General features: G+C 44.2%; 1 protein-coding gene across 7 annotated transcripts in view; it reads left to right on the forward strand.

Annotated features, from left to right (window-relative positions):
* The window catches only part of LOC119030004 (nascent polypeptide-associated complex subunit alpha, muscle-specific form), a 50,442-nt gene that overhangs the window by 3,403 nt on the left and 31,063 nt on the right, over nucleotides 1-15,976 (forward strand). For 4 of the 7 annotated variants that reach the window (XM_037117292.1, XM_037117297.1, XM_037117296.1 and 1 more), the window contains exon 1: nucleotides 8,318-8,908. The gene's annotated coding sequence lies outside the window, so the exon portion shown is untranslated. Of the gene's footprint in view, nucleotides 1-4,757; nucleotides 4,878-5,277; nucleotides 5,641-5,856; nucleotides 5,925-8,317; nucleotides 8,909-15,976 lie in introns of those variants that run through there. The other 3 variants (XM_037117293.1, XM_037117294.1, XM_037117295.1) reach the window with 3 other exon arrangements.

The following is a 15,976-nucleotide window of genomic DNA, read 5'->3' on the forward strand; positions in this document are numbered from 1 at the left end:
AAATCCCTTATTGGACAATCACCGCCGTCCTGACCCACAGGACCCAATCAGAGTCACTCTAACTGTCTTACACTTCAAGCCCTGTGAGTTTATTCTCAGCAGAGCCCTCTCTGTCCCCGGACAGTTCAAGATGATAATCACAAAAAAGCACTTCAGTGTGCCGAGTGTTTTTCTTTTGAAATGTTTTAACTCTGCATATTTCGGTGTATCTTGACATCACTGCAAGGCTTAAATAAAGGTTTGAATTAGAAGGTTCGGGAAAGATCCTTTCTTTCACTGAAACAGAATCTAGGGGCGGGTAGAGCAGGTCGGCTAGTGATCGGAAGGTCGCTGGTCGTTGGTTAAAATCCCAGCTCCCCTGGGCTGAGCTGAGCTGCATGTGGAAGTGTCCTTGAGCAAGATACTGAACCCCAACTTGCTGCTGTTTTGCAGCTGGCACCTTGCATGGCGGCCTCTGCCCTGCGATGAGCTGGCAGCTTGTCCAGGCAACCCTGCCCTCGCCCGGAGACAGCTGGGATTGGCTCCAGCAAAAACCCCCGCCACCCCATAAAAGGGATAAAGCGGTTACAGACAATGGATGGAAACAGAATCTAAAGGGTCAGCTTTGGTTAAAGGGGCTCGATGACATGAAAAAGGTTGCCTATACGAGGACGATTCATTGAAGTAGTTGTTGTAATGCTGCTGGACTGTGGATTTGTTCGCGAAGGACGGGGGGGTCTGTTTTTTTTTTTCTGCGACGGTCCAAAGGATGTGACTTCATGTGTGGTCTCCTCATCTTAGTCTCTCTCCTGTCTCTGCTCTGCTAACAGAGAGCAACAGCAGCTAACGTTAATTAAGAAATGGAGTCCGCTAACAGAAACTAAGGACCGGCTTCCACCAACAACACAGAAGTCCCACAGAGCCCGTTTGAGGTTAGAGATGGATCGTGGTTTCAGTTATTCTACAGGATTTGTGTACATGGTTGTGCTATCACGAAAAACAATGTGCCCATGAGCAGGAATACAATAGACTGAGCTTCCTCGTTATTGTGATAACACTTTTAGTTTTTCAATCTTTGAGGTCACGTTGAGTGCGACAGCAAGTCGTCAGCCTCCGCACGCGTCTAAAAATATCCAAGTATCCAAGCACAAGTACTCTTGTTTATCCACGTATATCATGAAATTCATCAGCTACCTGACATTTCGCCCCTCCAGTCTTTCGAGTTTCTCCTCCTTCCTTCAATCACACATGGGTAAGACCACCACTACAATGTGAAAAGACTAAAATGTGGAATAAAAAAACAATGTATAATCACACATACTCATACATTTAAACGTGCAAAAACGTGTCAATGTCAAAAAATCTGCCACAGGAGAACAATGTAGTCCATTTCTTTGTGTAACATTTAAACACTTCTGGGTTATATAACTTGGTTTTACTCTTCCCAGTGTCTCGGACAAGGTGTCAGTTGTAATCCCCTTTGCGCCGCTGATTCGAGCGATACAGACTTCCAGAGAGATAATGTCTGATAATACGTAGACTCCATTGAGAAATCTGAAGTTGATGTGGAGCCATCCACCTTAGGTCGACTTATCGCCGGCTGAAAAATTGAAGGCCACAGAAATCTTTCACATGCACTTTTTCTTATTCAAATTAGGCACCGTCTCTCCTCGTTGATGCGTAAAAAGATTAAACTACAACCTGTTCTGAAAATAAATAAATAAATAAACCTCTTCACCTCTCTGGTCCGTGCAAATCGTCCTAATTAAAGATCTTCACAGCCGCTTGTTCGGATGTGTGTCTGTTCAGAAGCCAAATTATTCCCGAGTTCATCTGTTCCATTAGAAACAGTAATGCTCACTATAATAAAATTACTTTAAGCTTATTGCCAAAATCTAGAAAAAAAAAAAACGCTCTCCCCCTTTTTAATCTCTGGCAGGCTGCAAACGCTTGGAGAGCCTTTGATGTGTGCCTTAAAAACATCAAATGAAATGGACCAAAGCAGATCAGGATGTTCATGGTCGCTGCATCATCACTTTATCAGCATCACATACCTGGAGAACATGTGAGAGCCCGCTCCTATATTTAAACTTTTTTCTTTCTTTTTTTTTCTTTCTTAATGAATTAGATCAAGAATGTGTTTCAGACCAGCTCTGTTCGTATCGAACGAGCCCCCGCGGCCAATGATTCGTCTATTTCTGTGACATTCCTTTGAGACTGTTGGCATCGGTGACATCAGCAGCGCACAGACTCGGAGCTGGATTTCATTCATGTGGCCGAGAGCAAACAGAGACGTAACGCGGGAGGATGCGCCTCTCAAGCAACAGCAGCGCTCATCATTGTGATGTTTATACCCCCCCCTTTTTTTTTTTTTGCTTTGGTGATTCAGTGAACACAAAAGCAACAGGAGGTCAAATGAGATGTTTGCAGGAGACACTTTTTTTCCCCCCCTTGTTCTTCTTCTTCTTCTTCCCTGAATCATTTGGGAAACTGAACCCTTGAAGCCTGATACTTGAGGAACAACATCACCACCTGGTGGAGAGAGAGCCACCAGGAATGCACATGTCTTGAGGCAGTTTCATGTACCGGCAGCATCGAAATGAAAACTTTCATGTTACTCGGCTCCGCGGTGATTGAACCACGACTGCGTTAGATCCTCCTAAACTTTTCTGCAAATCACTTTCCCCGAGACTTATCCGAGGTGGACAAGAATACCGAGCGCCGAGAATGATGCAATGCATTGTTAGTGCCTTCTGATACATAGCGGCAGCCAGAAACCTCTCCACTCTCACAGTCTATCTTCTCGCCCATTTATTATGTTGCCAAGCAGCGTTTCTCTTTTGACCTCCAGCCTTGTTTCTAGACAAGGGGACAGACACAGAAAGTCATTAATCGGCCCAGAAACAAAGCAGCAAAGTTCTCTCATCCATCAAAGGAACTTAAGATCTTTGACAATGTCCTGGGCCCGGCTCAGATCAAAGAGGGAAATGCCAGCTATACTCGGGTCCGGCAAATGGCTGCCAGCCGTGCTCATCCATCATGTTCTGAACTGAGATAGCAAAATAATAAAATCTTTTCAGGTAATGGCCGCGGTTAGATCTCACCATTAGACACGTCCCCTAAACTACAGCCTTGTATTAGGCCGTGATTGATGACTTGATCTGAGTGTACATTAAAGGATCTGCTTAAAATTCACCTTTCTGCAGCGGGTCACACACACAGGCTGATTAATGAGCGCCACTGAAACTAGTGCTGGTCTTTGGTGGCTCTGTGGGCACTCTGAAAACACGGTCTGATTGGCCATATGCAGGGAGCTTTTGGACTATTTTGATGAATAATAATTACATTTCCCGGGCTCGCCCCGAGAGGATGAGGACTGATTCATGTGGACACACAAAGCCAGGGAACGAGTGAGATGGAAATAAATGAAAAAAAAAACAGCCACGATGTGCACGACACACTTTCATAATATGTTGGTTATTTGTAGGAGAAAAAGACAAGAGTTTACATGCTAGCGGCTCTGTTAGACTGCAGCAGAGGCATAACAGTGATTTGAGTGAAATGCCAACACCAGTGTGCAATATGCAGTTTAGTCACAGAGAGTGGCAGTGATGACGTATTTCTGACGGCTAACCTAGAAGTTAGCGTCACCCTGGTTCCCTCAACAAGAAGCCTATGGGATTTTTGAATTGGGAAACGCAAGTTTATGATATTTACACATTTTGTTCAGCAAAATAATCTTCACAGATTACCACACAATTTAATGATTTCTGAAGCATAAACTCAACAGCCAGAAGTGAAAAGCTAACGTCAGGGTATGCTAGGCTACAGCATGGTTGCATAGCTTCAACCGCTAAGCTTCCTTTTTTTCACAAGACAAGTTTTAGTTAGCAGAAGAGTCTGCCTGTAAAAATGGACAACTGGGCGGGTCTCCATATTTGGAGTGATGACGCTTAATGTCCCTGATATCTTCTGTTTTGTCATTTTTGATAGCAACCGGCTTTTTCAAGACACGTAAATGTTTGAAAATTCAGAAGTGGGTATTTATAGATGTATTTTGTCATAGAGTAACACCTTGGAAATCTCTAAATTTTTGACCTTATTTCAGGCTTTTAACCAAAAACACATTGACTTCAAGTGGAGGAAACAGGAAGTGCAAAAAATGCGAGCTTCTACCATGTCAGGCTATCAGGCTGCCGCTGAAGCTAACAGGAATGTAACCTATTGAACAAATCATATTTTTGAACTGATGATGGCGCTACATAAGTCAGAGCCTAATGAGGACATGAATATCAATTTAAAAAAATTGCACTCAAAACCACATATGTTAACTTTAAGGTAAAATTCAGACCATCAGTTGTTGATATATTTGATTCTGGACAGGTCTCAACAGTGGTTGACTGACTGACCAAAGTTGTCTTCTAGCGTGACTACAAAATATATTTATGATATTTTTTTAAATGATCGATCCATATTGATTCCAGTAAAATTACATTGCAGTGATGTGACAGTGCTATCTCGTCCTCTTTGTCTTGTAAACATCTCCAAAACACGACTGTTCAGTGTCACGTCTTGTTAAGTTGACGTCACGTTTTCTTGTGTTTTCAGTTCAGTATTTTCTGTCCTGGTGTGTTTCCCACCACAGTGATTGTCTGCCCTGCCCTGATGTGTTGCACCTGTGTCCATTATCCCCTCCTCCTCCTCCTCATCCTCCTCCTCCTCAAGTGTTTTTGACCCTGTTTTTGGATACTTTGCCTTTTGCCCTGCCCTTGTGATCTGTTTGTCTGATCTTCTTGGATGTCCTGTGTGCCGACCTTTTTTTTTTGGCAAGTAACCTAAATTTTAAGAAAAACCCCGAACCGTGTCTGAGTCGTGGTTTTGGGCTCATGTCTGAGTGTGTGAGTTTTGTCATTCATCATCTAAAAGACAGTCCTGTTTTTAGCATTGTGACGATGCATTTTCAGATAATCCATTGAAGTTTATTTATCTTGAGAAGTTGGAGCAACCTGCAGAAAATGTGTCACATGATCAAAAAGTTGTGATAGTAATTGATATGGTTCTGAAATGGTTTCTGCGAGGTATTTTCCAAATATCTTTGAAGGAGAAAACAACAGTATGAGTCTAATGTGGCCTGTAAGCATTCTCATCTGTGTTTCATCTCATCCAGCCGTGTGTGGACAGCTGCTGTCTGTGCCTTGAAGTCTCTAAAACTATAAAGAACCATGTTTTTGTTTTTTTCTTTTCTCTCTGCTCTCATACGATGCCTTGACCTTCACACAACTCCACTATAATCACCAGTGGGACAGCTGAGATGGTGGAGAGCTTCAAACGTCTCCAAAACATAATGGACGGTAAACTAAACACCACCTATAAACACTGCCAGAGGAAACTCTTTGTCGCCGGTAAACTCAAGGTCCTCTCTGTAGCCGATAGACGCCTCCTGTTTGGAGTCTGTCCTCTTTTCATACTCCTCCATCGCTCCATCTGCTGCTTCAACGGGCTGACAGTCTCCAGCAGCCTCAAACATGCACTGATGCTGACATCACTCGCCTTTCGACTCTCACAGACGTCAAATGAGCTGCCGAGCCAAGCTCTCCGTGCGGCGCACGACCCCGGCCACCCCGCTGACCAACACGTCACTCTGCTTCGATCCGGCTGCAGGTGGAGATCCTGGCGCCTGTTCCTGAGTTATCTGAGGAGCTTTGCACAACAGATATCATCTATTATATTAGGCCATGTTGTAGATTTATGGAGACCAATGTTCCACTGAGCAACAATCTCCAGATAATCTTGTTACACCGCTTTTAGGACATTGCACATGAATCGATTAATTTTATATATATTTTTTCCCTTACATTTTTTTTGTGCTTTTTGCAGGTGCAGGGATGGCAAGATTGGTTCTACAAGATTTCGGTTAAATGAGACAACATGAGGCGTCTGTCTGGGTGTGTATTCTTTGTAATTACTTACTTTCACACTCTTGGTTAGTTTTATGACAAAATATGACATCCTTTAGTTGGAAAAATGTCTCCTGCTTCACACTATCATGCATATTTTTTTCTAAAATAAGTTGCTATGACTTCAGCTCTCAATTTGAAGTACTTTAAATTAGCTCCCGCTTGACTAGCTACATTATTTGATCAGTGCTGAAATATATGAACAAGTATTTTTGGTGTAGCATTTGTACTTTTACTGTAAAGTGATACATGGCTCTGAATCTTTAGCTGCTGAATCTGTTTGTCAGCTAATCTTCGTTGTGTTGACTGTTTGTTTGGATATCCTTTTAACATTATAACAAGAGGTATTGGATATTATTACGTATAATCTCATTATTGCTAACAAGATTTATCACAAATTATTCTGTTTTACAAGAAACTTACTTTTAGAAAATCAGCATGTCTCATCAAAACAAACTTTTCTTCTTAATACAATGCATCTAATATGGTTTATGGTAAACGCTTTATATTACAGTCATTATAAGATGCTTTTTAACATTAATAAGTAAGTGAATAATAGCATCTTAAACGGGGTTATTGTTGGATTAAAAGACTTTTAATGGCGCCAAAGACATTTATTGAATTTAACTAACAACATGTTATGTCATTGTTTAACCTATACGTAACTTTTTTGTTGCTTCATTAAAATTACAAACATACTTTTTATCATGCTCCTATTATCAGCTAATTTCTTTTGCATCTGCGAGACTGACAGCAAAAAACTACAGCTTGCTGGGGTTATATTATCTTTTATTACTATTAAATATAAGTGCTTATAACTATCTTATAATCAAACAGCAAACACATTTTTGACTTATTAATGTTAAAAAGCAACTTATAACATATTACCTATTAGCACATACAAGGACTTTAACATAAAGCGTTACCTGGTATGTTTCTATAGTGTGAAACCGTCTGCAGATGTATATTGATCACTTGGGCTGCTGGATAGTTAGCACAGTGTGTAAGGATAGATATATCGGCACTTGTAAAATATAACGTAGCCTAGTTGTGCCTGTACTGTGTGGCATATTTTCAACAGCTCAGAGGCCTTGCTCTATAGTCATATATACTCCACGTATTGCATAGGCACGTCTTATTATATCCTATTATGTCTCAATATGGCTGCGGATTGGCCCGTCCATTCTGCTCCTATTACTGTAAATTCTGTGGGAGTAATTGTGCACTTTCCATGAAATTGTATGTGAAATCCATCCAGATGACGATTCCCAGAAACAGGAAAGTGTAGAAAAAGCAGAACATCTGAGAGATGTAAAAACAAGATTCAGTGGGATGTTAATGCAAGTCTGATAGAGAGAGAAAGAGAGAGAGAGAGGAGAGATAGGACAAGATAAGTGATCAGAGCTGATAAAATGGGATGAGATGTCTCAGCCCTTGAGGCATGTAGGTGTAGACTTTATCTCTCCATCTCCGCTGTATGGAGTGGTTTTCTACTACCCGGCCTCAGGTGACAGTGGTGATGGGGTCGACGTACAACAATTAAAATGAAAAAAAAAAAAGAAGAAGAAAAGAAAAAAATCAATTTGTTCTAGTCATCAAGCCTGGACAGAGAAAAAAAACCCCCAACACATTCCTCCATGCTCAGAACTTCAGAGCAAAAAAAATACGTGATCAATTAAAATACAGATTTCCGCCGTTTTCAATTTTGCATGCACAACCGCAAACACTTAATTTAAAGAGGCCTGAAAAAAAAACAAAAACCAAAAAAAAAACAAATACAACCCAGGAGCGCTTTAACCTTCGACGACTGTGGATCTGCCTTGTGCTTCAGAGGGGCCATTGTCCATGTGTCTCTATTATCCTGCTGGTCACGGTTCCCCGGCTCTGCCCCCCGTTCATATGGGAGATATCTGTAGAATAATTCTACCTGTCTGTTCCTATCTCCTTCTCCCTCCTTCTCCCCCCCTTCTTCTTCCTCCCCCCCTCTCTCTGCGTGACCTTTCTGCATCCCCCCCCCTCCTCCATCTGACCGTGGTGTCCTGTCAGCTCTTTCCTTTCCTCCACCTCACACTACTAGCTGCCCCCCCACCCTAAACCTCCAGTGCCCCTCATTTACACCCCCTACTGACTGCCTCTTCCCTCCCTGTCCCTTGGTTCCGCCCCCTGGATCACTTTGCTCCCCTCTCTCCTCCCCTCTCCTCCTCTCGCTGTCTCCCTCTTTGCCCTCTGCAGCTGTACATACTCTGCTTTTTAATTAGACCGACTCACTAAGCTCCACCTCCCTCTGCCTCCTACTCTCCATCCCACACTCCCCCCCCGCCACCACCACCACCACCCTCCATCCCTTTGCTTACAAGGATACAGGGGGCTTGCATGGCGACACAGAGAGGGGGTCATGATGGAGAGACGCAGCGAGAAAGGGGGAGAGAGGGAAAAAAGGGAACGAGACGGGGAGAACTGAGAGGAGCATCTGAGAGGATAACTGCCTGTTTGCTCACTCTTGTCTTCTTGCTCCCCCTCCTGTCCATTCACTTCCACTCACAGCACAAGCGCTCAGACAGCTAGGTAGGCACAGCGTATAGAGCTCAGAGCTCTGAGGGATGGATAAAAAAGGTTCCCACGTGAAAGGCATGCATCCGCGGGAGGAGAGGAGGGCGAGCTAGAGGAAAACACACAGCCAAGAAGAGGAGAGAGGAGAAAGAGGGGAGGAGGAGGAGGAGGAGAGGAAGAGAGGGAGACAAGAGAGAGGAGCAGATGGACTCTTGCACAGAGGAGAGGCAACGGTGTGAAGCTCACCGAGCAGCGGTGACAGAGAGGTGGGAATAAAAAAAAAAAAGAAAAGAAGCCAAACACAAAACGCCAGGAGGGATGGAAGAATGGGCTGAGGAGCGGTGAAGGAATAGCGGGAGAGAAGAGGAGCGAGCGCTTGTGGGAGACAACACAGAAGAGGGAAACAGGAAGAGAGAGATGTGGTATGTGTGACTCAGTTCTGTGTCCTGACGGAAGATAGTACAGCAATCTCCCCATCAGCCTCCTCTCAGCATCACCATAGAGATAACGAAGTGGGAAAGATCCGAGCCGAGGCAAAGATTTTTAAAAGCATCGCAGAAGTGTGTGTTGTTGTTATGTTGTGCAGCGATGAGTGTCTTTCACTTCACTGTTTTTGTTTGTGGCTCTCTCCACATTCGGCTAAATTACACGGGGGAGACTGAGAGGGAGAGAAAGAGAGAGAGACGGGGTATGTCCTTGCATGTGTGCACACACGTGCGTGCACACATCCTGTTTATGTGTTGGGAAGAAAGGTGTGCACGTGTGTGTGTGTGTGTGTGTGTGTGTGTGTGTGTATGTGTGCACATATTTATCCTGACAATGGGGGTGTGTTAATGCACTCACGGTGTGGCTGTGGTGAAATCTAGTGAAATGGGATTGTGTGTGTGTGCGTGTGTGCGCGTGTGTGTTTGGATGCTGGGATTTGCTTTACTGCAGGTGTGGGAGTTATTTTCCGAGATTGTGCAGCTTTATGAGAAGCTTTAAAGAGTGAGGAGCTTAGATTGGTCTGTCAGTGATGTAGCTTTGCAGATTCCAGCAGCGTGCTTTCATTGCTTATTTGTCATGAGAAGGACTCTGTGTGTGTGTGTGTGTGTGTGTGGAGGGGGGTGTACGCAGAAAGTTTGAGGAGGAGGAGGAGGACGTGGAGGAGGAGATGGCACTGAGTGAGGGAATTCCATTTGTATGGATCTGTGTGTGTGTGTGTGTGTGTGTGTGTGTGTGTGTGTGTTTGTGTATAAACCCAATGCATGCTCCTCTGCCCGCATTAGCATCTCATTTTCGAGGCGACGTGGGAAATTATTAATGCATTTCAATGGCACTAATACGCTTTAACGTTACGATAACTCATTTAAGAGTTTAACACCCCTCTTGTTTCTCATTAACTCATCTCGCAGCAGTCTCCTCACTGACACGGATAATACAAATATAATTGCACATGCGCTAACTCACGCGCGCACGCCCTCGCCACGCGCAAGTGCACATTCACGCACACACACACACACACACACACACATTCGCTGTGTGAATAAAAAAAGCGCTGTGCTGTTAATCCTGCCTGTCGTCGCACAACTCCTCTCTCGCTCCCACCGCTCCACATTACAGTATATTTCCCTTTTATCTTATCTCATCAACGTGTCTTTTAAGGGGTCAGCTATCTCCATCTCGCTGCTTCCTCTTTTTTTCTTTTTCTTTTTTTTTTTCCTTTATCTACTATTTAATCCTCTCCTCTCACATTGCTCATAAATCTGTCTCCTCCACTTACACGTCTCTGGAGCCGACACCACACTTTTATATACTTTCTCTGTCCCTTACTTTTCTCTGCACTCTAGGAATCCGTCTGTCAGCCGGCCAGGTGTTTACGTCAGGCTGACAGAGGCTTTGCTTTATAGCTAACACAGTATGATGTACTCTTGGGACATTAGTTTGGACAGGGACATTGCAGCACGACGGCCCAGCAGAGAGTAACCCCCCCCCCCCCGGGGAGCGGCTTTCGCTGTACGTTCCTACATGTTGAGTGCCGCTGTGCATCGGACGTGTCAGTCGAAGCAACCTGCTCTGTTTTGCTGCTTACATCCACACAGAGACCTTTGGAAAATGTAACCTTTCTGAGTCCTGTGGCAGAGACACACGAAAGCTGGAGCGTTAAAGAACTAACCATCCAGAGGAAACAAGACAATTAGGCATCAAGAAAGAAAACAATGTTTACTCTGGCTTCCTTTCACAGATACTCAAACATCCTCAAATTTGCTCACAGTTGGCTAAGTATGCTTATCACAATCCATTGGCCTACATATAGGGATTTCATATTAGGCGGAGGATTTTGGTCAAAAGAGGACAGATGGAACAAATCATTTCTGGCGCTCACACTCGAAAAAAGTTAGAAGTAATCCGGCCATCCTTCAAGGAAACTGGAACAAGGAGGGTGGCCGCACTGTCCTCTCCAGTAATGAGACGGCCGGACACTTTACAGGCTGACGCTCGTGTTTGATTGCGTGACAGTGTGAGGCATGTTTAACCTTGTGTTGTTAGGTGAGTTATCGCATTGCGAATGATAAAAGTCTGCCTTGCGACAATCCTCATCAAAGTTTTCACATCCCAACTAGTGAAGTTGTGCACGATAAGACTTCCTGTGTTTTCACCTGTGTCTGTTGCTTGTTGTTTGGCTGGTCTGTCAGCAGGATTACTTGGTCTCGGCCCAGAATAAACCTCATTAATTGTTCGTGCCGATCCTGATAAAAGGGACGTAAGCTACAAACATTAGACCGGGACGATATGACATTGTTCCAGCCAAATATCACGAAAGCTGATGTTATCATCTTATGGCAAAGGCAACTGGCACTCTCATTACAGTCCATTGGCTCGCCATTTTTTTCCTGCATTTAACCTGAAATTCTGCTTAACTGGTGATCTAGCGTTCTTAGAAACTAGGTCCTCCATATCTGTATGTTAACGCGCTGCGTGCATGCCGCTACATCAAGCCAATCAACCTGTAGTCACCTCTATGAGCCTGGTCTGCAGCTGCTGCCACAACAGTTCGGTGTGCATTTTCTTTTCAAAATAAAAGCCTGGAGATGCCATAACAGCTGTTTCATATTCGATGTTGTGAAAAAAAAAGTGCATATGATAAAAAATATTGCGATATTGCCTAATAGATAATATTAGCTCAAGCCTAATGAACATACGTGCTAACCTATCATCTTAAACCTGCAATAACTGAATTTCGGACTTTGGTGGCAGTTAAAACACATACACACAAATATTATTACCTTACAAAATTACTGGAAAGCTGTGTCATATTCAGACATGATGCAAAATGATCATTTATTTGGAGTCTTTCGAGGCTTCTGTCCACCTCCGTATTCACTCTCTTCTGGGTCGTATTTGTTCTCCACCAGCTCCTGAGGGAATTATTTGGCTCTTTAGCTGGTTAACACTTCAACGGCTAACGTCACTGTGTCTGTCTTTGCTAATGTTAGTCACTAGAACTTGTGTGGGAACTTCACCTTCATCACACTGTATGAAAACGGAGTCTTTTACAGCTCAGTTTGCGCCTTCTGCCACTTCCATGTTTGCCTTAACACTCGTGCCAGAAACTTCCAAGCTTCCTGTTTGTCGATTCTGATTATTTAATACCCGCTGCAGATAGCACCCGCCTGGTGAAATATGGCTCGCGGCGATGCCTGACTGTAAGTGCCCGAATTGGATGCCAGTACACAGTCATAAACAAACAAACAAGCCGGAGTTTACATCCTGCTGCTATTACACAGTAAGCATCTGACAGGAATAACAATGGTTGTGTTCGCCGCGTTGCTTCGGATATGTAATGAATTAAGAATCTTAATTTAATTTGTGTTTGTGTAATTTAATTTGCCATTAAGCATGATCGGGCTTAAGATTTCATCAGTCAGAGGCGGCTGACTCTGTAACACAGCATACACACTCTGAATATCGGCAATAAAGGATTTCTTTCTGGGGAGCAGATCCGGTACCTTCACCTGTTTCAGTCTCTCAAAGCCAGGTCGACCTCCGCCTCGGTATTGCTTGTGCAGGCATGAGGATCTGTTTACACACAAATCTTTGTCCCCACAAACCCCTTTTATGGGCTTACATCTGCATTTTTTAATGTGCCTGCTGGTTTTATTGTATCAAATAAAACCAAACATCCTCTCGTTTGAGGCATCGCCGCCCTGCACTGCACTGCACTGCGCCGCACGCAATGCTTACCTAACAAAATATTCATCTACAGGCGACTCTGAGGGAGTTGTACCTGAATTTTGAGATCTCTTTGGACAAGAACCCAAACACCACGAAGCGTTCCTGCACTTTGCATCTGTTCCGTGGGCTGACTGCGCCGCAAATCCCTCTGACAGAGCGCAGGTATAACTCTTACCCCTTCCTTTTTGCTCACAGGGCCAATAACTGATCATATAGCTTTTCTTAGTTCCTCTCCAGTTCCCCCTTAAATGCCCTGACACGCTGATGCTCCTGATTTACCACTTCACTGAACCCTAACCATGACATTTCCTCTGCTGCCAGGGGTTGTTCCCTCCTGCTTTGCTCCCTGTCCCCCTCCCTCCCACCACCACCACCACCACCACCACCACCACCTCCGCCTGTCTGCCTCCCTCCCTCCGCCTCTTCTCCCTCCTACTTATTCAGATTCCTACTCCTCTCTGTTTGCTATGTGTCTCATAGCATCTCTAAATATAACCGAGCATGTCTACCTCCTCTCCTTCCTCTTCCTCTCTCCGTGCCTCCTCTTCATCTCGGTCCTGTCTGACAAATTTAAGCGTGCCTAGACAATCTGATCTGACATGCCTTTACATAACAATTCAATTCCACAGCACCTTCCACCTCCTCAGCACAGTGAGACCCAAAGGTGTGTTATTGGCATGGATGCAATTCTCGACATCCCTGAAAGACTCCGGCGCGGAATATTATTAGATCTGCGCAACCGGAGTCGTGGCTTCTTGTGTTGTGAATGCATCGGATATGTTTCTCGGAGTCGGAACGGCTGAGCACAGGGAGATCAGATGGGACCTTAGCATTATCATCTCACATACACACACAGCCATAAAACCACACACACACACACACACACACACACACACACACACACACACACACACACACACACACGGAAGAGGATAGGAGCCTATAGTCACACTAAAGCCTTCTCCGAGAGGTAGGCAGCTAGCAATGAGGCTGTAGTAAATCTTAAATAATAACTGCAAAGAGTTATGACCCTTGCTGGCATTATGCCGTCGCACACCTTCCTCCTCCTGCCTGGTGATTTATCTCTCGTCTGCCAATAGAGCTCAACATGAAAATGTCACATGTGGGAAAGAGCTGGCCTCAGCCACACGAGCGAGCCCATGCAGCATTAGGACGGTCCGGATTCATTAAACTGTCGGCGTAAATTTTGATCCGAGGGGGTAGTTTGCAGATCGAGAGGGAGGAACCGTGGGGACGTGGGACAGAAGAGGAGGCAGCGGGAGGGAGGAGGCAAGGGAAGAAAAGGAGATGGAAGATAGAGAGAAGGTAGCATTGGGATGACACTCCATTGAGGGGAGTCGGGGTAATGGTCCTGCGACGGATGGATGAAACTCGGAGGGAAATCTGTCAGGGAGAATGTTGAAAGCTTTTTTTATTATTATTTTTTACAAGAGATGGGTAGGAAGAGCGACGACTGGAGTGAAATGGGATATTAATGAGAAAAAAAAAGTAGGAGTGCAGCAGGAGTGGAAACGTGATTTTTATCCAGCGAGAAGAAAGACAATCATCAAGGTCAAATTGGGCAGTGTAGATCAAAGCAGGTTAATAATATGCTTTAGATGCACCTTTGCTTTTGTCTCTAAGCCTCTGTAGTGCATTATTCAGCCCTCCTCAGCGTACGATTACTCAGGGCGGTTAAACAGCTCATCTGTATACGCTGCAGCGATAAGAAAGTAAAATGAGAAGGAATCCCTCGGTTTGTTTCTCATTCCGAGTGTGTATGGTTGATATTTCCCCCCAAGGCTCATGTCGGCTGTGACTTTAATCACAATTTATCCTAATAACCATGTTTTTAAAGGGGGTTGACGGTGGGGGCGCGGCTGTAACAAAGATCCTCCTCATCGGAGCCGCTAGAAGAAAGAGAGGAAAACAGAGGACGTAAATAAAAGTGGCAGCCCCTCGGGTATCTCTCTCCCTAAATAACCTGTGAGCTGTGAAGGAGTCACTAATTACCCCTCCCACAGAAGAGAAGGGGAGCGGAGTAACGGCCAGTCACACTTGCACACAGAATTAGCCCGGGCCTGTCAGTGTCAGAGGCAATCACAAGGAGATAACAAGGCGTGGATCCATAGATCGTGTAAGGCAAACGACAGCATCGCGCCTGACTGCCAATGGCACGGACAGGAAATGGAAGTGATATATATACGTATCAAGGCCATAGATCGTCAAAAACAGAGCGCAGAATCGGGATGACGAGAACATACTACTAAATACAGCAAGGCAGACAGACTGTCACACAGTGACCAGATGAATCAGAAAGGATGTCAGCATGGCAGATCATCAAGCACTGATAACAGGGCCACAGACTGTTAAACATGGAGGAAAAGGAAAATCTGTAAGACACATGCATACGAGGAACAGAATAATACTCTCACTGGGCACCAACAAGCAGCAATAATACTGAATACCACCAGAACAGTTGCTGCTTCCACAAGACATGTACTTTAAGTACAAATGTTAGTAAATGTATGACTGGGTATCGAACTTTGATTGGGTGGACCATATGCCCACGCAAACCATTTTCATCTGATGTCAGCTTGGCTGCCGGGATATTGTAATGCTGCCTTGTATAAATGTCGAGAATCTGAAAAAAAAAATATTTTTATCTTTTCACCACTTCCTGATTGATCAGCAACCAAAAAAGATCCAGTAATGCGTGACCACTGGAAGTTCCAACCCAACGTGATGCTGGCAACTCGATTAAGCTCCCTCACAGGCGCATAATGATATAAATGTTTTAACTTTTGTCAATATGGACATGCTAAATATGGTTAGATCAGTTAGATTCATTTAACGGAAACCAGAAGAACTGAAGAATCATTCATTCAGATTTGCCAGCATGGTGAAAGAGATGGGAAAAAGTGTTGACTAAATCTACCTTTGAAGTGGTCATAAAGTCCAAATGATGCGTCCACTGATCAGTAATTTATATTCCTTTGGTCCGTGAGGGTCTGCAGATCAAAAGAATAAAAAAAAGGGCTTTTCATCAGATTCATCCAAGTTGTGCATATTGTCCTGTGAAGTTCATCGCTCACTGTCCGCCAACTTCATTCATCATTTCTCTTCTTTCTGCCCAATGTTGTCGGGTATGTTTGTTTTCCTATCAGCGCTGGCCAGGCAGAGTGCAGTTTTATCTCTTGTTTTCTGAGCATAACTGAATGCAAAACACAAGGAAAAACAACCTCAAGGTTTTAAAGTTTTGAATGAGAGTAAAA

Source organism: Acanthopagrus latus, chromosome 12 (genome assembly GCF_904848185.1).
Source record: "Acanthopagrus latus isolate v.2019 chromosome 12, fAcaLat1.1, whole genome shotgun sequence".
Lineage (NCBI taxonomy): Eukaryota > Metazoa > Chordata > Actinopteri > Spariformes > Sparidae > Acanthopagrus > Acanthopagrus latus.